This window comes from Ranitomeya imitator, chromosome 1, assembly GCF_032444005.1.
Source record: "Ranitomeya imitator isolate aRanImi1 chromosome 1, aRanImi1.pri, whole genome shotgun sequence".
Classification (NCBI taxonomy): domain Eukaryota; kingdom Metazoa; phylum Chordata; class Amphibia; order Anura; family Dendrobatidae; genus Ranitomeya; species Ranitomeya imitator.
The window spans coordinates 942,642,475-942,663,908 of NC_091282.1; positions in this window are offsets into that span (position 1 = coordinate 942,642,475).

Below are 21,434 nucleotides of genomic sequence, written 5' to 3' on the forward strand. Positions count from 1 at the left end.
GCAAGTATTTGCCTTTTTTAATGCCGTATCTGAACCTTTGTGTTAAAAACATGTCAAATAAAATTGCAAAATTCTCCTGTAAATAATTATGCAAAGAGGGAACCATCATACCATTAAAAAATATGAGTGAATTTTCCTGGGCCCATCCAGTATGTGGGTTCCAAGGCCTAATGGGGTGCATATGACTATGCAGCAGGGCTGGACTTGCCACCAATGTGTGAAACCAAGGAGTACGGGAATACAAAATGCATATTGTGAAGTGGATTTTCATGGGCACATCCAGTATTTGGGTTCCAAGGCCTAATGGGGTGCATATGACTATATAGCAGGGCTCGCCTTCCTGCCTATGTATAAAACAAAGGAGTATGGAACACAAGATGCATATTGTGAAGTGGATTTTCCTGGGCCCAGCCAGTATGTGGGTTCCAAGGCCTAATGGGGTGCATATGACTATATAGCAGGGCTCGCCTTGCCGCCAATGTATAAAACAAAGGAGTATGGAGCGCAAAATGCATATTGTGAAGTGGATTTTCCTGGGCCCATCCAGTATGTGGGTTCAAAGGCTCATTGGGGTGCATATGAATTGGTAGCAGGACAGGCCTTCAATTCAATGCAACACTTTTTCAGGAGTCCCCCCTGGACATCTTATGACAAGGGTATTGCGGTGCGGGCAGCCCATCCACTCACAGCATAGGCTACAACAGCTTAGGAGACCCACTGTTTAATAATAGTCCTTTAAGAAGATTAATGCCGCACCAGTAAAAATAGGCTCTGTGACTTTAAGAGTCCCTCCTTCATAAATGAAACAAGATAGGTCTGTTTTATGTGTCACACACGGCCAGCTAGGGTTGTTAAATGTTACAATGACATTTCCCAGTGAATGCATTTGTAGTGGTTGAAAGCGATATTAAATTTGAAAAACGCTTCAAAAACGCAGCGTCTAAACTAAGCCTAAGTGGGAAAAGAAATTTTTGGTCTGGGATTAAATATTTGGCCTTGCAGGCAAGTCATTAACCTGAAAGGAGGTACCTTGACATATTTCCAAGCAAAACCCATTTTAGCTTCGTTTTCATGTTTTTTTTTGTGGCACCAGGAAAAATGGCATGAATCTTGGAAAGAAATGATTAAAGCAGTGAACTAGGAGTCAGGAATGCTTCCAGAGGCGATCCCCATGATGTCCCTGTGTCATTTGAGCAGTGTTTCCACCATTTTCAGACGTTTGTAGACCTTAAAAGGACCCCCAGGGGGGATCGCGGTAAAAATACTCGGGTCGCCCATAGACTTACATTGGGCTCATTGTTCTGGCCGAGTACCCGAGTATTCCAATTTGCTCTACCCGAGCAACGAGCACCCGAGCATTTTAGTGCTCGCTCATCACTAATAACAATCCCAACCTTATGTTTGATTTGTTCTCAGGCAGTTAAGATCTCTCTGTAGAACAATTCCATGCGGTAGTTATGAGGTCTTTCCAAGAATGGACAACTCAATGCATTCCACCAACTGCAAATTGTTACTATGGGGATGAAGTAATTATCATTGGTGCACCTAATAACAGCTAGCTGTTTTTTTCAAGTCTTACTTTATATAACATCATAGTTAGTAGTTGATATCGGACAATCAAATCTTTCATAGCCAGTCTTAGAAGTTTAAAGAAAATTCTAAATATACAGTGGCATCTTGATTGGTATACTCTGTTCCTGATGCAGATACAGTTGAATACAAAAGTGGAATAGAAAGTTGTCAGCTTCAAGTTCCACAATTCACCCTTCTGAGGCTCAATGTGGAGACAACTGAGCCTTAGTCTGGCAACAATAACCACTCTAAAATGTGCAGTTTTATCACACAACTAGTGATGAGAGAACATGCTCCGGGATTATTCGCGGTAACTGGTGTCTCCACCCAGCATTTTTGGCAGACCCAATCACGATGCAGGGACTGTCTGCCAGGCCACGAAACGCCGCAGCCATCTTTGTTGTGGTAGTGCAGTGATTGGCTGGGCCGCACAGCATCATCCCGAGTGTAAGAGACCTGGCGCCGCCCTTCTCACTGCATTCTGCTCCGGATTCAGCGAGAGTAGGGAGAACTGCTGCCGAGATAGGGTCAGAATCATGGTTTTTAGAGTTAGTGTAGCTCTGCAACTCTTAAGTCCGCAAATCCTGAGAAACCAACAGTCCTTTTTAGGGCTAATTCGTGGGTCCCGATATTGCAGTGCTTGGTAGGCAGGGCACAGCATATCCACATCAGTGCAAGGCCTGCAGGCACTGTATGTGCGTCCATTGCTCCCACTGCATCCCTCCTAAAGCTTCATAACTGTCTGCTGCTTCTGCTTCTTTACTATATACCTAGTTGCTTTTTTTCCCCAAAAAATTCACCCCCCCAAAAAAAAATATACAGTGTGTTCTGTCTGACTGAGGCCTGTTTAAAAATCATAGTTTGTCAGGCATACGTAGCATTATTGTGTGTGCTAGTCTTGTGACACTTTTTTTTTCGGTGTTTTAAATTCACCAAAAAAGGTCTCATATCTGCGTGCTCCAAGTTTTTTCAATTTTAGGCCGTTTTGCCACTGTTTTTGCTTTTTGTTACTCTAATTACATACAGCATTATTTAGAATTTCTAAAAAAAAAAACAGACCACATATTTGCCAGTGTGGCATTTCCGTGACAGCCCTCATATCTGCCTGCTCCAAGTTTAATCATTCTAGGCCGGAGGACCACTTTTTTTGCTGTCTGTTAGTCTAATTATATACAGCACTATTTAGCATAAAAAAGTATAAAAAGGCCACATATCTGGCAGTGTGTTATCGCTGTCAGACATCTGATGTATTTGTGGCCTACAAAATGAGAAATTCAGGCCTACATTCAGCTTTATTTGCTGTCTGTTACCCTAGTTCGGTACACTATTTTAGTTTAAAAAATTAACAAACACAGGGCACATATCGAACAGTGTGGTATGTCGTTAAAAAATACTTCTCTTTCAAGTTTTATGACTGCTTCATGACTGTGTTAAATGCTCCAACTACTACCACCATCATCATCTTCTGCCTAGAGGTAGTCACTGCGCACATAGAAAGTCTGAGGAGCAGAGTGTGAATGCTTGGGCGGTGCTGTACTCTGTCTCTGTATTACGAAGGCGTTTGCTCCCACCATTAAAAGCGTTACTGCCAGAAAGTGAGGAGCCATGTTCACTGTGACCGCCAGAGAGCGAGGCACCATGCGCTCCATGAACGTGAGTACAGTACGCATTCGCAGCAGAGAAAGACAGTTCATGCTCTGTGTTCAGCTTTGTTATTAATAATTAGTAAGAGGAAAGTTTGCCCAAGAGAAAATGATTTTCTCGACATTCACGGCCTTTTTTGCACATTTTTTGCAGCTGTGATCTTTATCTTCTTGGTGTGGATGTTGTAAACTTCAAAGTTGTCATCAATACCATCATCGTCCGTATCTTGTAAAGAGCAAATCTGGTGTTTCCCAGGGCCGTGGTTATCTACGTTTAGTGGCATTCCTTTAACAGTGTTCGTTACACTATTACAAATAATTTTCGACTGACATTTCGATATTATTGGTAATATGTAGGGTGAAGATTAAGAAGCTTGTGCTACAGTTGTGTTTATAGTTACGGACGGTGCACTCCTCTTAAACTTTGTTTTTCACAAGCATCCATCAGTTTGTTTGGTTTTCCTCCAATACTGATCTGCTTTCTATAATTCAGCATCTCACGAGCATGTTGCACTTTGCCCTTTAGACAGACACGTGCATATTTGGTTTGGAAACATATTTTTGACAGGCATTTTTTAGGCAGAGTCAAACATGCGGATCTGTTACACCGATCCTGTAACTGTCATGATACACATTCTGGTAATTGGTGGTGGCTAAACTACTAATCATTGTAGGCTGTATCCTGGATCTCATACCTCCCATAGCCACCGCTGTTATTAATCATGTACGTTCCCATTCCTGTCATCACCATGCCCCTTTTCCTGATCACTTCATCCAACGATTCTTCCGCCATATTTTTACTGAAAGACTGCACCTTCCCAGCAGCAACTGTGTAGGAAACCACTTTACAGTTTTGGAAGGTGTTTATGATGCCCGTAAACAATGTTTTTAACAAAATTGTCCCCCCATGGGGAAAGGGATAAGTCAACCTGAAGGCTGATTGGAACTTGTGGTCAGGGATGGATATTGTTCCCCACTACTGCATCGCACACTTCCTCTGAAGTGACTTATCTTCTTACCCTTCATTCAGATAAGTGATTTTTCTAGTATGTCTCCTGATGAACCGACCTCGGAGAAACGCGTCGAGATGAACATACTAAAATGAGCATATTTATTGTGCTGTGTTTATGTATTATCTAAGATACTGGGGATTTACGCATATTTTGTTTTTTTGTACACGTCTATGATTGGGTGCTATAGTGTATCCTTTTTTATGACTGTACGCTCGGCCTGCTTTTTTGTACCTTTTCGGTTTTTGCCATTTGGCAGTGTTAGGGCTTACTAGGGCCAGACGACGGGAGCGGGGGCGCCAATTGCGCAGGATATATAGGGTGCCAACCCCCGCAAGCAGGCAGTGCGCATCTAGGTACAGTGCAATAGGCTATAGGCCAAATGGGGATATGTGCAATTATATGTTGAGTGTGCGCTATTGAAAATCTATTACAGCACATTTGCACTTTATCGTTATTCTGTGCCCCTACTATATAGCACACTGGTCAATTTCATTTGTTTGTCTGTCTGTATGGTCTGCTGTTTGTCTATTTTTCCCACACTTGAGGGTTGTTCAGGGTGAGTCAGGGCGAGTCTACGTTGAGCGGGGGCGCCATTGCGCAGGATTTATAGGGTGCCAACCTCCGCTGCAAGGTAGGGCATAGATAGTCAGTATATTAGGGACTGAGTGCACCCTGTATCTTTTTTCAGCCAAACATTGAACGTTTTTTAGGTCGTGAATGTTGTCATTTTTTTATCCTTATCAATAGTAAATGTTACGTTTTATTGTGTATTGGATTTATTTGGTTATTTAGTTCTGCTTCTCGGTGAATTATATTTCTTTTTGGGCACTTACATCATTTTTTCTGAGATACTTTTAACCCGATGTTTACCCTGGTTACCAGTGAAGACATCGTTGAATCGGCGTCACACACGCCGATTCAGCGATGTCTGCGGGAGATCCAGCAACGAAATAAAGTTCTGGCGTTTCTGCTCCGACCAACGATGTCACAGCAGGATCCAGATCGCTGCTGCATGTCAAACACAACAATATCGCTATCCAGGACGCTGCAACGTCACGGATCGCTAGCGATATCGTTGTTAAATTGTTCAGTGTGAAGGTACCTTAAGGCACACCTGTGAAATAAAAATGCTGTCTAATCAGCATCTTGATATGCCACACCTGTGAGATGCATGGATTAATTCAGCAAAGGAGAAGTGCTCACTAACAGATTTAGACAAATTTGTGAACAATATTTGAGAGAAAAAGGCCTTTTGCATACATAGAAAAAGTCTTAGATCTTTGAGTTCAGCTAATGAAAAATGGGACCAAAACAAAAGGATTTTAATTATATTTTTGTTCAGTGTAATATTTCTGGGGGGTTATATTGTGAATCAGTACTTGTAAGGGGCTATGTGAACATCATACCATATTGGGGTTGTGGGGACTATCAAACTGTGTGGATGCTGTGGGATATCACACTGTTTATAGTGCTGTGAGGGACATCATAATGTGTAGGTGACTATCAGGACAGCATACCTTGTGGGGAGATGTGGTAGCATCATACTGTGTGTTTGGGGGAGTTGTGGGAGCATCATACTATGATTGGAGATTAAAGGGGCATGATCTTGTATGAGACAACCTGGGTTATCTCATCTAACCCTCTGCTAAATACAAGATTCACTAAATTATCCCAGACAGATTTCTGTCCAGCCTCTGTTTGAAGACTTCCATTGAAGGAGAACTCACCACTACAGATGAGTGCATATTTCAATGTTCAGTTCAGATTACGATAGCCGAATTTGCAATATTCACTGATTAATTCATCGAATATTCCCCGAATATAACCGAACACCATTACAGTCAATGGGAGGCAAAAGCAAACACATGCACAACACCTTATAATGGCCCCAAATGCTGCCAAAGCACATCAAATTAGGGTCAAACTCCAGGAAAATGGCCTCAATTCACCCACAGTACGAATTGTAACATGGCACTGCAGCAAGTCAGCCAGGCATGAGATATTGGGGTCTGGGACAGCATTTACAGCTTTCATTGAACTTCACAGTAAGATGAGGTATGTGAGGGATCGTGTAGGTCTCCTGTGCTGGGAGCCCTGATACCACATGAAACACCTCTACCTGCTTTCATGCTGAGCCACACTCAGGTGGCACAAATATCAGTTTTGTAGACTATCATTGTCAAAAAATGTAAGGATAGTAACATGGGTAGTTGAGTCCAAAGAGGTGGCGGCCTGACGGTCTTGGAGGCCTACTGCTACAAGCAACACGCATGAAGGAGACCCAACCAGGAGTCTACACATTTACAAAAATTAGTGGCAGACAACAACAAAGTGGCATCAATTGCAATAAAGTAGAATTAGTATAGCGGGGTTTGACACCTCTTCCTCTACAGCCAACCCAGCAGATGTAGATTGTAACAGGCAAGATGGTGGAATCACTGTTCCGTATCGCTCTGAAAGCCTGGAAGGAGCGTAACTAGTTGTCCTACCAAATCCATACTCAGACAAGTGGCTGCAGGTAAAAATTGTCCTAAGGAGGTACAAAGAGGTGGCACCAGGTGCTACTCCCTGGCTGACCTAAAGAATGTGACAGCTGACCCCCTACAGTGGGTAAGATGCTAAGGCCCAAAGGAGGGATGGAAAATGCAGGCAGGAACTGTAGGGACTCTGGAAACAGATGGGACCAGTTGAGGAAGAGCAAAACACTGGCAGGTGCAATCTGGATCGGCTGATGGACAGAAGAGCTCAGACAGGTACGAGCAGGCAGTCACAGACAGGTAAGAGCAGATAGGTACAGGGTAGACAGGCGGACCTCGGGAACCTGACAACTAGCAAGCATGCAAGGCAAACTAACAATGCAGCTCAGGCACCTCCATATTGGAGGAGAAGCCTTAAATAGAAGGTGTTGGGAATACCTTAGGTTGATACGGGCGGTCCTGTTAAGAGGAAAGGAGGGCACGCGTTCGCATTCTAAGCATAGTTCCCGATAATACAACTGAACCTTGGTGGACACCGGCACATAAGGGGCGAGATGAGAAGGTGGTGTGGGAGACATTGAATGTCCTGTCTGTTAGCTATGAGGAGATCCAACAAAAAGCCAAGTCTGTTATGTCAACAGATCAGAAACAAGAAAAAAGGAAAGAAAAAGTCAGCTCACCGATCTTCAGAAGGTGCACAGAACCCCCGTCCTGATGAGACGATCCAATAGTAAATGAAAAAAAAAGTTCCAGCTCTTCTGAATAAAATACTTGACTTTATTTAATGCATTTAAACTACAAACAGCCCCACGGACAACGCATTGGAGGACATGAGCTATGTGTTTCGATTTATCACCTGTTTGCCTTGCACCCGATATTATGCCCCTATATATACATTTTGGACATACATTTAAGCACAGTTGCTCTGGACATCACCCAAACCAATATCTGCTACAACTTTTAGTGTGAAACATGAAAGATCCATCTAGAGATATGATCAGGAAGGCTGCACAGGTTTTTCAAACCCATCTGATGAGACCAGCGATTCCCCTGACATTTCTGACACACTAATACAGCTGGAAAAATTAATGATCCAGGAGACCAAAACAGGGTGGGATCTTATGACTTTACAAAATTACATTTCAAAAGACATGATCTCCAGGGGATTGAGACTTTAGAAAAAATCTACAACTATTTTCTGTGAAAAATTTTCTGATGAATGGAATAATATCCTCAGCACCTGCTCATTGAAACTAATGCACCTTATTGTCAAATATGAAGAAAAAAAGTTATCTGATGTTTAAAAAGAAATAGATAACATTAAGCAAACGCTGCATGCATGCAATGTCACGTCCAAAAAGGATGATTTACTCAAGAAAACGCATGTAAATGTAGCTTTGCTGGAAGATGATATCATGCAAAAAAAGAAATGCAAGTTCCAACGAGATCTAGATGATTATGCACAGAATAAAGTTTATGATTGTAAAAGTTGGGAATCGTCCTTTAAACCACCTAAACCTATTTTGAGATGTGGCAGCTATAGAAAATCTTATAATAAACAACATGTCAGTTTTAATTCCCAAGATGGGGATTTTTCTGACAATAATTTTAGTATGCCAGATACGTCTCTGAATGGATCAGCATGATATAATTAAAACACATGGCAAAAATTGACAAAAAAATGCAAAAGATGCGGGGAGCGTAAGCACAGAAAGCAATTTTGGCATGCAAACACTCCGGAAGAAGAATTACATGATGAAATAAAACCTACAAGTATGCTAAATCTTTCATTAAGACTCTAACTAAAGAACAGTTGGAAGTGTTAGCATTTGGTCTTAATTTTGTTCCTGATCAAGATTTCAATTTATTTTCTACAATTTTGGACATTAATAAATTTATGTGTAATCTTATGATAAGAAAACATTTTTTGACAGAGGAACCAGTTAATTCTTCTGAACCGAGCAAAGTACTGCAGTGTGCAGGCACCGGGAAAGGTCAGAGAGGCCCGGCGCCTGTGCACTGCAGTACTTTGCTCTGCCCTCAACAGGGCAGACTAAGTACGCCTGCGCCGAAGCCGCGGCAGGAAGACATGAAGTGGATGTCATGGTATAAAGATAGGAGGCTCCGGACCGCGACTCCCATCGGACACAGTCCCCAACGGGACCGCCCCTTGGTGAGTATAATATAACCTGGTTTTCTTACCTTTCAGGTTACATCGGGGGCTTATCTACAGCATTACAGAATGCTGTAGATAAGCACCTGATGCCAGTTGCCTTATCTCATATATACGATTTTTGGGGTGACAGATTCCCTTTAAATATAATAAAGATATTACAATTGATTCCAATAATAGGAATTTGTCAAAAAAGAACAATCTGGCTATACAGGGACTCAAAAATATGACAATTGTTGTCATTAAAATGTATTACAAAGGGGGTGTCATAGTTGTCATGAATTCAGAGGATTATAAGACAAGATTCTGGAAATGTTATCTGATACTTCGACCTATAAAAAATGATCTGCTAATCCCAGAACAGCCTTCAAAATCAAGGCAGATAAACCTATCAATGATGGATTGGTGTTAGGAGTTCTGTCTAAAAAAACAGGTGGAATTTTTAGAAGTCTCACATCCTATCTTACCTACAGTCATGGACAAAAATTTTGAGAATGAGACAAATATTAATTTTTCCAAAGTCTACTGCTTCATTTTTTCTAATGGCAATTTGCATATACTCCTGAATGTCAGAGTGATCAGCTTAACAGCAATTACTGTACTTGCAAAGTCAATATTTGCCTAAAAAATATCTGCCTTAAAAGGAGCAGCTAACATCGTTTTAGTGATTGATCCATTAACACAGGTGTGCGTGTTGATGAGGACAGGGCTGGCGATCAATCAGTCATGATTAAGTAAGAATGACATCACTAGACACTTTAAAAGGAGGCTGGTGCTTGGTATCATTGTTTCTCTTCAGTTAACCATGGTTATCTCTAAAGAAACACGTGCAGCCATCATTGCACTGCACAAAAATGGCCTAACAGGGAAGAGTATCGCAGCTACAAAGATTGCACTTCAGTCAACAATCTATCGCATCATCAAGAACTTCAAGGAGAGAGCTTCCATTGTTGTCAAAAAGGCTCCAGGGCGCCCAAGAAAGACCAGCAAGCGCCAGGACCGTATCTTAAAACTGTTTCAGCTGTGGGATCGGACTACCAGCAGTGCCGAGCTTGCTCAGGAAAGGCAGCAGGCTGGTGTGGGTGATTCTGCATGCACTGTGAGGCGGAGACTCTTTGAGCAAGGCCTGGTTTCAAGGAGGGCAGCAAAGAAGCCACTTCTCTCCAGAAAAAACATCAGGGACCGACTGATATTCTGCAAAAGGTACAGGGAGTGGACTGCTGAGGACTGGGGCAAAGTCATTTTCTCTGATGAATCCCCTTTTCGATTGTTTGGGACATCTGGAAAACAGCTTATTCGGAGAAGAAGAGGTGAGCGCTGCCACCAGTCTTGTCTCATGCCAACTGTAAAGCATCCTGAAACCATTCATGTGTGGGGTTGCTTCTCAGCCAAGGGAATCGGCTCACTCACAGTCTTGCCTAAAAACACAGCCATGAATAAAGAATGGTACCAGAATGTCCTCCAAGAGCAACTTCTCCAAACCGTCCAAGAGCAGTTTGGCGCCCAACAATGCCTCTTCCAGCATGATGGAGCACCTTGCCATAAAGCAAAGGTGATAACTAAATGGCTCATGGAACAAAACATAGAGATTTTGGGACCATGGCCTGGAAACTCCCCAGATCTTAATCCCATTGAGAACTTGTGGTCAATCATCAAGAGACGGGTGGACAAACAAAAACCAACAAATTCTGGCAAAATGCAAGCACTGATCATGCAAGAATGGACTGCTATCAGTCAGGATTTGGTCCAGAAGTTGATTGAGAGCATGCCAGGGAGAATTGCAGAGGTCTTTAAGAAGTACACCGGAATTGCAATGGGGACTACATTTTCATCGTCACTTGCTAATTTAGTTATGGCTTTTTGGGAATTTCATATTTTATTTTCAGCATGCAACCAATTTGCACCATTCATTGTGTGGCATGGCAGATACATCGATGATACCTTGATCATATGGAGGGGCGATGTATCTGCCATACATAGTTTTGTAAATTATATCAACACCAATGATTATACAGTGCTGTGCAAATTAATTGGGACAAAGCAAAAAAATAAAATGTTATAATGCACTGCTACATACTAATTCTGAAAATTACCTTTTTCCACTGGCTAGTTGACCAAGATTTATTTATTATATATTAAAACTGGTTTGAATCACTGACTGGTAACCAACTTACAATTTTACTTAAAAAATGCTTTATCCCAATTAATTTGCACATCACTGTAATATTCGGTTCACTCATATTCATAATAAACACCAAATTTCATTTTTGGATCTGGAATTACAAGGGGAACCTAATCAACTAATTTCTACTAAAACGTATTCTAAGCCACTTACCAGCAACACAATATTGCATGCCAATAGTAGTCACCCAAAACATACTGTCAAATCTATTCCTGTTGGGGAATTTACTCGTATCAAAAGAAACTGTAACAATAATAATTCTTTAACTGCTGATTTGAAGAAATCTTATAATAAATTGAAACAGAGACGCTACTCAAATTGGATGCTTAATAGGGCCCTCAATGTAGTTTTGGCGAAAAAACAAGAAGAGTTTATTTCCCCACAAATGAATCAGCTGACTTTGAGGAGACCAAAATCGTACACTAAATCATTTATTTGCTTTCAGTACAGTCCTCAATTTTCCAAAATTAAGAACATTATTAATTAATGAATTCCCATATTATATGAGGATCCCACTTTGGCAACTATACTGGAACATGGATGTAACATTGTAACGAGAAGGGCACCAACTTTGTGTAATATATTAACACCTAGTATATATTGTCCCAGGACCCGACATGAAACCTGGCTGAGTTGCAAAGGAAGCTATAAATGTGGTGCTGTGAATTGCAGAACCTGCAAACAAATGGTTAATGTTAAAATTTTCCATAATTATGATAATTCTGTTTCGTTTTAAATCAAAGACTTCATTATTTGCAATATGTGCTTTGTTATATACAATACAATATAGATTGTAACATATGTAGTAAGGCATATGTAGGTTGTACATCGAGGAAATTGAAAACACATATAGGGGAACATTTGTATGATATTCTTAATCACACCGGTGGTAATCGCAATATTTCACCAGCGTCCAAGCATTTTATTATTTGTCACTCACGTAATATTTCTTCCTTACAGGTTACAGGATTAGAAAGAGTTAAAAGTCCTTTGCGGGGTGGGGACATCAGGAGAAATTTTCTTACCCGTGAAGCATTTTGGATCTTCAATTTGGGAAATAGATTTCTGGATGGGTTACACAAAAAGAATGAGATCATGTTTCATTACTAATAATCAAGGCATAATACATCTATTTTTATTGTTACTATTTTTTGGTATTTTTTATTATTATGTGTAAATAACTATTTTTTAGCGATATACATGTTTCTATATATGTTTGAATTCATGCGCTTTTGGTACAAGGACCTTTGATCATGTGATGGAAATCTGACATTTGATTGGTGTTGGGTCCGTTTTAATGTTTTACTAAGCGCTGTGTAGCTCTGATAAAGATCGCGACTGCGATCGAAACGTGTAGCTCATGTCTTCCTGTGCATTGTCCGTGGGTCTGTTTGTATTTTAAATGTATGAAATAAAGTCAAAGTATTTTATCAAGAAGAGCTGGAACATTTTTTTTTCTTTCATTTATTTACAGATCAGAAAGTCTGTAGTAAGAGGGACTGGTCCACTGTGTCAAAGACAGATGCCAGGTCCAGGAGAAGGAGTAGGACAAACTTGCGTTGCTTTCATTTGGTGGTAAGTAGGTCATTGGTGACTTTAGCCAGGGCAGTTTTAGTGGAATGATTCAGTCTGAAGTCAGATTGTAAGCTGTCAAAGAGAGAGCAATAGGAGTGATGGGAGGACAGTTCAAAATGGACGTGTTGTTCCAGTAGTTTGGAGGCATAGGGGAGAAATGATAGGGGGCGATAGGTAGACACAGAGGATGGGTCAAGGGTGGGCTTTTTGAGGATGGTGTGATCAAGGTTTATTTCAATAAGGATGGAAGACACCAGTTGTTAGTGGCAGATTGAAGAGGTGGGTTATGCTTGTGATGAAGACTGTGGTAAAGTTTGGAATGAGTTGGAACTTTATTGTGTCAAGTTTGCAGATGGTGAGAAAGTATTCAGCTGAGATGAGAGGAGAGGGAGAACTGGTGGACGCAGGAAAGAATTAAAAGTACTGAATAGCTATTTAGGGTTGGTAGACAGGTATGATATGAGGGATGAGAAGTTGGTTTATTTTGCTGCAGTCAGAATTTGCGCAGCATTTTTACAACTTCTGTTACTGGACGGGCAATTCCACTCCCTTTCTTTGGCAGCCAAACAACGGTACGCTTTGTTGATGAGTGACAGAAAGAAGATGTGCTCCAGTAGATGGTAAGTGCTGCATCAAGTGGCCTCAGCTCCTCTTCCTCCACCTTAACATCACACACAGTACAGTCCTAAGTGGTGGCACCCCAATTAACCTTTTCCCCCACATCACAACTCTCCAAGCGCCCAATTGACTGTTGGGAACCACAGATGGCTGAGTCTGTGGATCTCTTCACACATTGTATGCCATGGGCATAGGAAGTGTACTCTAAATATTTGCAGGGTCAAGAGGTGGAAATAATCTGCACTGATGGCCAAATTGTTTCTCACTTTGATCCACGGCCAGACAAAGTTTTGTCCAAATATAAACCAAACCCTTTTCAACAGACGTTAACCCCATTGTGTGAAGGTGATCCATTTGTGATGAGACTCAGATATTTGAGATGCCTGTGGACTGTATTGTGCTGTCAAGGCAGAAAGAGGAGGAGGGTGACTTTCAGGGCGAGAAGTGGGAGAAGAGAGAGGATGACAATGATGTAGTAGATTACACTTGGTGTAAACCCAGAGGGATGCAGCTGAGTAGCTCAGCAGAGAGGAGAAGGAAGAACATGAGGAGGTTGCGTAGAAACAGAGTTATACAACCACAACAACCAATGCATCCTGAGGCCTATAGTAACTCTGGCAGCGGACAGCAGCCTTCGAGGTTCTGCAGTTGGCTATCTTGGGTCTTTTTTTCAGTCAAGCAAAAATGTAAAAAATCATGTTGTTATCTGTCAACATTTTTAAAAACAACCTAGTAGAGTAAAAAAATGAAATAATGTCAGTACTACATGCATGACCTGGCACATGCGTGATCAACATAAGTTAATCTGGGAATGTCATTGTGCTAAAATGCAGACTAGCAGGTCTCGCTGTCAGGTGATACGGAATTGGACAAGCCTGCTGTTTTTCACTGATCTTGCATACCAAGCACACCCCATCTTTCTCAATCCACTGTAACATCCCCGCCTGCACCTTTCTCACAGTCCAGCAGCTTGTCGTGTTCACCATACTCCACCCTGTGTTGGCTCAGCAGCAACCCCTCATTTGTGCAGTTGTGCTCACGTAAAAGATTATTTACTCCAACACATGGCATAGTTAACAGCTTGAATTTCACCATCTTCAATCTTCTAACAATAATAACCTTTATTTATATATCACAAACACATTACGCATAGCTTTACGAGTCACCAGTTCATATAAAACAGTCAAAAGCTACCAAGTTTAAGATAATCAAACAATTCAAGGAAAAATAATGACGACCCTGTGCTTCATAGCTTACAATCTACAATGAGGTGGAGTGACACCAATTACAGGAGCTTATTTACAATAATGGTACAACCATCTTGAAGAAATGGGGGATAGATAAAGGTTGCATGGGCCTGTTGGGTACGGTTGAGTTTGATGGTGAATTATGTTCAGAGAAATAGAGAATAAGCTATATATATATATATATATATATATATATATATATATATATAAAAAGGACTTTTATGAGGGAACGTGATAGGCCACCATAAACAGATGTGTTTTTAGGGAGCACCTAAAAGTGTCTAAGCTGTGGTTATACTCCTAATGTCATGGGGGACAAAGGGTAAGAGATGAGTCATCTAGGCAGGAGATTGAACTGAACCAGACAAAGTCCAAATCAGGGGTGTTACCATCTTTGTGTGTCTCAGAGTTTTAAAGTTTTGAGAGGCCACGAGAATTGTCTAGAGATAGAAACTGGGATGCAGTTTGGGAGTTGGAGCTGTTGAAGTCTCCCAGGATAAGGTTTGCCAAATCTGAGGACATGAAGTGTGGCCTCAATGCATAAAAGTGGTCAAAGAAGTGAGTGGGTGAGCCTGGGGGCCGGAATATGACTACTACTCTGAGGGCCAGAGGATGGAACACCCTGATAGTGTGAACCTCAACAGAAGTATGGCATCCAATCTGCCTGCATTTATTTATTGGGTTAAAAACAGAATTGTTGTTGGCAGCGAGGAGTGTAGCGTTATCACAGAGTTAGCAGTGATTATACAGCAGGATATACGCATATTCCATGTGTTGCAATCTTGACATGGATAAACCGTACACTCACTATTACTTTTCTGAGAACTAATTATTGTGAACAGCATGTGGCCTCTTCGGATGATTCGTCGCCCAATCGTTCAATATCTTGGCGATAGAGGCCAGCTAAGAGCTAGTCGCTGCTAAGATCACAGTGCTGTATAACTCAAGGCCTGTGATCACTATGATTACTTCATGGCCACTGCAATCCATTGGCCACAGAACTGCAGCCTTTCTGCCTTATGGATACAGACAGTTTCCGAAAGCTGATGGACATCGCAGTCCCCCCAATACCAGTTGCCCAGTCAACATTACTTCTCTAAGAAAGATGTGCCTGCTCTACAGCAACAGGTCACTCACATCACCTGTTCCCTGAAAAATTGCATTTCAACAATGACACCTGGACAAGCAAGCATGGACAGGAAGGGAATCACATCTAGATGACTGGGCACTGGGTGACTCTGGTGGCTGTAGGGGCAGTCAGGGAAGGGGCTGCTCCACAAGTTTTGCAATCTCCAAGCTTGCAGGGTGTTTGGGGATGGAGAAATAAACCACTACACACCATGAGATGGCTAGCTAAACTACTAGACAACAGGGGTTGGAGAACTAAACTACTAAACAGCTAGGGTTAGGAACACAAACTTCAGAACAGAGTTCATCTTCGTATTCAATGTCATCCTAAACCAAGTGGTGAGGGGGGTTGCAATAGCACAGGACACTCTTAAATAGCACTACAACACAAGAGAATAGAAAGAGCACAAAAGTCCCAGATAGAGTTAGTATCATAATTTATTCAAAGAACATGTAAAACAAAACAAAATAGCAATTATTTAAAGAAAAAAGTAGAATAGTTGATACCACAGGTGTAGCACACAGAAACCACAATTAATTTAAGTGGATGGGATAGCGAAGTATGGCAACAAGTTAAGAGAAAGTTCCAATGAAATAGATAAGTGAAAACAGTCTCCATGTAAAAAACGCTGGTGGAAACCTAAACTTCTCAGGGTCTAATTCTCAATAATGTAAAATGTATAAGGAACAAGTATCAAAAGTATGAAACTATATAGCAGTACAAATATGGAGCAGTATAGTTAATCCTAAACAGCCATACAAACAGTAAGAAAATATAGTGCATGTCACATTAATGGAACAATATTATCACTGATAGCACCAGAAATTGCCCTTACCCATGGTCTCCACTGCAGTGGCCTATCTGTTCAGCCCTGATGCGCATTTCGTGTGGGCTTCCTTGGGATGCTGTGACAAACTGTGTAATGTCTTGTCTTTAAAAAGGGATCCCAATCATCCACAAATGTATCGGCGCATGCGCAGTTCCCTGGAGCCCTAATACCGCATCACACCCAGCATCAGGTTGGAGCAGTCGGGAGGGGAAATCACCTGTGACGTCATTACCCAGGCTGCCTGTCATGCTGTTAACGGCGATAAAGGGCAGGATGGCGTACTGGGACCCGCACCTGTCCCTGCCACTATAAAGGGGCCCTGGCTTTCCCTTATCTCAGGGGTACCTATAATGTTTAGGAAGCCTGAGCCGCCAGCGTATCCCTGTCTCCTGTGCAGACCCTATCAGTAGCCCCCTCTCCCCCCAAGGGAGGTGGACTGCACCAGTGTATAAATACGACAATTAAACGGTATACAGGCAAGGTAACTAAAAGTCTCAAACTCACCAAATGTTCACACAACCACAGAGGAAACACAGAGAAGGGAAGAGAAGGAAACAACTAGGAAGGAAAACAGGTTTAACATGCAATCAAAACAGCAGACACCAATCTCTGTAAATAAACCTCCAAGCTCCTAATAACACTCTCCTTCTCACTCCAAGCCAGGCAGCAGAACTGATCACTGACAACAGTTGTAGACAAAGCTGAGTCTATATAGGAGTGGAGATTACCAAAACCAAATCAGCTGAGAAACATAGCTCTCAGTAACTTCAGTAACAAGGTTTAACTCCTGCCCTGCTGGCACAAGACAGCCAGATCAGAATTCAAGAGAAGAGCTTCTATTCATCGTGTGTGAACGAGGCCCAGAGCGCTGCAGTTCTCTGGAACCTCTCCACGGTAGCCCTGTGACACTGCCCCAGAGCAAGAGACCTTCTGTGAAGTGGTGGAGGACCACGTACACCGTGCATGCACAATTAGCATAGATGGTGCCATTTTAGGCCAGGCCAGCAGTGTAAAAGGACATTTCAATCCTCCCAAGTTCTATTGTGAACAAATTGGATGATGACATGGAGAAATCACATAGGCATATTATGAGCAAGTATTTAGAATGTATATTTGTAGGACATAAACCCCAAAATAATGTACACAGAACTGCAAACATCATGCATGCGCACTAGCATAGATGGCGCCATAGTATGGGCAATAATTTAAAAAGTATACTGTATATTTGTAGAAAAAAGAGACCCAATATACTGCACACAAAATCGCATACATTGCGCATGCGCACTTGGCATATAAAGCGCCATTCTATTTTAGGGCAACTACGAACGTGGACATTTTAACTAAGGGCATCAATCCTGTACATGCAGAAACACACTATAGGAATGGCAATTTAAAACGGCATTAGGCAATGTGATATAATGATGCATAACAGAGAATATGCTATTATATTACCACAAAAAATCACCAACCCATCAAATATTAAATCAAACTAAATTATGAGACTAATGTCATACTCTGTTTAAAGTGACAGTTAATAAAGTGCAAATTTAAAAAGACAAAATAAAATACAAGCATTGTGAATATATAATAAACATACATAGACCAAGCTCAAAAACATAAAAAAAAATCTTTTGGAGCAAGGAAATAAGTGAAAAAATAAAAATAAGATAACAAAAATTATGTATATAAAAATATAAATGTGAAAGATAACTGAATTTTTTTTCCTTTATAGCATACACACTCATGCCATAAACCAAATAAGGTGTAATGCAGCCCCCAAAGCACGAAATGGGAACTTCAACCTCCTCCTTTTCAAACATAAGGGTGATAGTCCTCAGATGTACAACCCAATGTCCCAGGAATAGAGTGGACCATCGGATGGATGATAATGATAAAGATCTGGATCCAAGAAGAAGAGACAATCCAATTTCTAAAAAAAAAAATTAATTCCTAAAAAGAGACAAAAGAAAAAAAGAAACAAAACACTTAATTAAAAGTAAATCCAGATATGCAACACCCTATAGTAATGGGACAAAACTCAAATGTTCATTTAGTCCTGCTGGAACCATGGTCCCCAATTCCGTGGTCCCCAATACCGTAATCCAGCGACATTCGGACTGTGCCAAAGTGTTTTTTTATATCACCACCCCTCACTCCTAGTCGGATTCTTTCTATCCCCCACATTATGAATCCAGCTGGATTACAACTGTGATGGATACTAAAATGTCAGGGGATAGTCTTTAGGGTACTCACGTCCTCAACACTTTTTGCAGCCAGGATGTCCCTGACATGCTCTCTTGTTCTCACTCTTAACTTATCTATTGCACTATCTCTTAACTTGGTGCCATACTTTGCTTCCCCATCCATATAAATTAATTGTGGTTTCTGTGTGCTACACCTGTGGCATCAACTATTCAACTGTGTCCTATAAAATAATTGATATTTTGTTTTGTTTTACATGTTCTTTGAATAAATTATGATATTAATTTTATCTGGGACTTTTGTGCTCTTTTTCTTCTCCTGAGTTGTAAACAGCTAGGGTTGTAGAACTAAACCACTACACACCATGCGATGGATAACGTAAGTCCGCAAGGACAGGGTCCTCTCTCCTCTGTACCAGTCTGTCACTGTAAACCTGTTTACTGTAAACAATATCTATAGCCCTGTATGTAACCCCTTTCTCATGTATAGCACCATGGAATTAATGGTGCTATATAAATAATAATAACTAAACTAATAGACAGCAGGGGTTGGAGAACTAAACTACTAAACAGCTATGATTGCAGAACTAAACAATTGAACACCAGAACATGTAGAACTAAACTAATAGACAACAGGGATTGGAGAACTAAACTACTAAACAGCTTGGGTTGGAGAACTAAACTAGTACATACCAGGGGATGGAGAACTAAAGCACTAGACAGTAAGGTGTCACTAGACACCAAGTCTTGGAATCCCCAGGGCTTGCATAACAAACCACTGTATGTAACAGTTCCTGCAGTGCTTGTGCCTCCTCTAGTGCCTCCACCTGTGCCCTCAACCCCTGCCTTAATTAAACACACGTTACAACACTGCAGAGAGAATCCCTCCCCCACCTCCATACTGCGCAGCCAGGGCTCACTGTGATCAGGCAGTGTTTGCAATAATATGCCTTGGAGATCACAGTCATAATGATCAACAGTTGTGGTCAGCTATCCATGCCCAGTTTGAGAAATGGCTGTTTGCACTCAACCTGGAGCCAGGGAAGGCCGTGTGCGATAATGGTGCAAACCTGGAGGCGGCCCTATGCCAGGCCAACCTTACACACCTGCCTTGCCTGGTTTGCATCCTCAAATCTGATGGAACAGCAATTCCTCCGCCATTGTCCCAGCCTGGATGTGCTGCTGCAGAAACCACTGTCGTGCTGACTTCCACCATTCCACATCAGTTGGTATAGAGATCTTTCGGACTACCGGTTAATATGTGATATGACCACACCGGGGAATTAAACTGTGCACATGTTGCAGCGACTGTGGCAACAGTGCCTGGTGCAAGATGACATTTTTCATAGCCTGGCACTACAGACGTGGTGCAATACACACTTACGTACTGGATACAGATGAAGGACCTCTGCACCCTTCTGTGATGATGCAGTCATCAGCATCCCTATTACTGTCATGTACATGCTGGAGCACACTTTAAATATTGTGTGTGAGCAGGTGGAGGTGGTGGTCCTGCTGAAGAGGAGGAAGCAGAGGAGGATACCACGTGATCGAGACTGTTGGCTGTTGAGACTGGACCGTGTGGAAGACATAGTAGTGTAGCCAAGCATGCTGGAAGCTTTATCTGCTATCCAACCGATCACCTGTTCCAACTGCTCTGGCTTCAGAAGTGGAGTACCATGTCTCCCTTCAAAGTGAGACAGGAAACTATGTGTCGTGGATGGACGTTTTTCTGAAGCAACAGGTGTAATCGCAACCTGCCCCATGTACTCGGTGTCTGTGTGCACCATCATTAGCATTTACAATTTTCCCATCCCTTAACGCACACCTTACGCATTTTTTAATTGCTGTGTCTTTTGAAACCAATTTTTTTGCAATATAAATAAAAAATGTGGCATCAGCTGCAGGCAAAGCATTTTATTGAAGTTTAAGGCCGGGTTCACATTGCGTTAACAGCAGCCCGTTTAACACATACGTTATCGGGATGCTGTTAACGCAAGTGCCAGTATGGGAGGACGCTAGCGCAGATAGAGCATCTGGTAGCTCTATCTGCGCTAGCGGTGACGGACCCGGGCGTCTTGGGGTCCGTCACTCAATGACGGCACATCGCTAGCGCACGCCCATTGAATCCAACATTGGATACAATGGCGGCGTTAACGGACTACGTTACACCACATTTTGCCACGGTGTAATGTAGTCCGTCTAACAGATGGGTTTAACGCAATGTGAACCCGGCCTAATACCACCATTATGCACCACAGATCACATAATACTGTATTGATGAGGAATTGAACCCAGAAAAAGTTTTTTTTAAAGCTGTTTGGAAGTGTCAGATATCACCAAAAGAATACTGTATGAGTGAGAAATTTAAGCCAGCAACTTTTTTTATGCTTTTTGGATTGTTAGATATCATAAAAATGTACCCCAGGCCACATAATACTCTATGAGTGAATAACTTAATCCAGAAAAAAATTTCAACACTTTTTTGGAGTGTTATATAACACAAAAATGTAGTACAAGGCATGTAATACTCAATGGATCACACAATATATTATTTTTTTTCACACAAAAAAGCAGCAGCTATATCATTTATAAGGGACTGTACAGCCCTGATTCTTGTCTACAGACTGTATTCTGCCACTGTCCTTGCTCCTGCAACTCTGTCCCTGCCTAAACAAAATGCAGCAAGTATGTGAAACAAACAGCAAAGCAAACGATTAGTCATTAGAAGGGCTGTTAGTATGAGGATTCAGCTTCAGCACCAGTATCTACACT